Source organism: Oryx dammah, unplaced genomic scaffold (genome assembly GCF_014754425.2).
Source record: "Oryx dammah isolate SB20612 unplaced genomic scaffold, SCBI_Odam_1.1 HiC_scaffold_5, whole genome shotgun sequence".
Taxonomy (NCBI): Eukaryota; Metazoa; Chordata; class Mammalia; order Artiodactyla; family Bovidae; genus Oryx; species Oryx dammah.
Genome location: NW_024070189.1, coordinates 23,344,310 through 23,346,344, shown reverse-complemented (window position 1 = coordinate 23,346,344; position 2,035 = coordinate 23,344,310). Strand labels below are relative to the sequence as shown.

At 35.4% G+C, this 2,035-nt stretch overlaps 1 pseudogene; it reads left to right on the top strand.

Moving 5' to 3' along the window:
* Window positions 1-929: 929 nt before the first annotated feature.
* Window positions 930-1,664, top strand: LOC120863290 (annotated as a pseudogene).
* The last annotated feature ends 371 nt before the right edge of the window (window positions 1,665-2,035 follow it).

Genomic DNA, 2,035 nt, shown 5'->3' with positions numbered 1-2,035 from the left:
GTCCCACACAGTATCAACCCAAAGAGGGTCAAGCCAAGACACACTGTAATTAAAATGGCAAAGGTTGACTATAAAGAGGATATTAAAACAGCAAGGGAAAAGCAACAAATTATACACAAGGGAACTCCCATAAGGCTATAATCTGACTTTTCAGCAGAAACTCTGCGGGCTAGAAGTGGATGGTAATATATTTAAAGCAATGAAAGGCGGAAATCTACAACCAAGAATAATTCATCAGATTTGATGAAGAGATCAAAAAGTTTTACAGACAAGCAAAATCTAAAGTTCAATACCACCAAATCAGCTTTACAAGAAAAGTTACAAGGACTTTAATAAGTGAAAAAGGGAAGGATACAACTAGAAATGTGAAAATTACAAAAGGAAAAGGCTCACTAATAAAGGAAAATACACAGTAAATGTAGTAAATCAGCCACATATAAAGTTAGCAGGAAGGTTAAAAGACAAAACTAGTAAAATGTACACAGCCACAATAAGCAGTTATGGGATTTACAAAACAAAAATGTATAAAATATGATGTCAGAAACAGCAATCATGGGGAGAGGGGAGTAAGAATGAAGGTTTGTTGAAATGCATTTGAAATTAAAAGAAAATCAACTTAAATGCATTTGTATATATAGAAAGATTCCTGTATATATATATAAACCTTATGGTAACTACAAACTCAAAATCTGTAATAGATACACACACACACACACACACACACACACACAAGAAGAAAATCTAAAAATAAACTAGTCATCTAATCATAAAGGAAAAGAACAAAAGAAGGAACAAAAAGGAACTACAAACGCCCCCCCCCAAACAATTACCAATTGGCAATAAGTACATACCTATTAATAATTACTTCAAATGTAAATGGACTAGACACTCCAATGAAAAGTCATCGGGTACTCTTCCCAGCTGGAACCATGGAGGATGCAAAAGAGAAGAAAAAGAAGGTTCCTATTGTGCCAGAAACCCTTAAGAAAAAGTGGAAGAATTTCGCAGAGTTTAAGATTAAGCACCTGAGAAAGAAGCTTGCTCCAAAGATGCTTTGAAAGGCAAGGAGGACGAGAGCTAAGCCTCGTCACATGGAGTACAAGCAGATGTATAGAACTGAAATTTGAATGGCTAGGATGATAAGAAAAAGCAGCAACTTTACGTACCCACAGAACCCAAATCTTCATTTAAAATCATCAGGATCAGAGGTATCAATGGTGTGAGCCCAAGGTTTAAAAAGTTGTTGGAGCTTCTTTGCCTCCATCAGATCTTCCATGGCACCTCTGTAAAGTCAGCAAGGCTTCAATCAACATGCTGAGAATTGTGGAACCATACATTGTACAGGAGTACCCAAACCTGAAGTCAGTAAATGAATTTATCTACAAGCATGGTTAGGGCAAAATCAGCAAGAAGCAATTTGCCCTGACAGATAACAAGCTGATTGCTCGATCTGTGGCAAATATGGCATTATCTACAAGAAGGATCTGATTCATGAGATCTATACTGTTGGAAAACATTTCAAAGAAGCAAACAACTTCCTCTGGACCTTCGAATTGTATTCTCCATGAAATGGAATGAAGAAAAAGACCACTCATTTTGTAGAAGGTAGAGATACTGGCAACAGGGAAGATCAGATCAACAGGCTTATTAGAAGGATGAACTAAGATATCTATTATGATTATTTCTGTAATCTGGTTAGTTAATAAGCAGAGATAGCTTTAAAATTGAAAAAGAAGTCACAGAGTGGCTGAATGAATACAAAAATATGATCCATATATATGCTACCCACTAGAGACTCACTTCAGATCTAAAAATACAGACAGACTGAAAGTGGTGGATGGAAAAGGTATTCTATCCAAATGGAAATGAGAAGACAGCCAGGGTAGCAATACTTACGTTAGAAAAAATGACTTTAACACAAAGACTGTAATAAAAGATAAAGAAAGATATTACCTAACAATCAATGATCAATACAAGAAAACATAAAACTGTAAATATATATGTATGCAATATAAGAGCACCTAAATACGTAAAG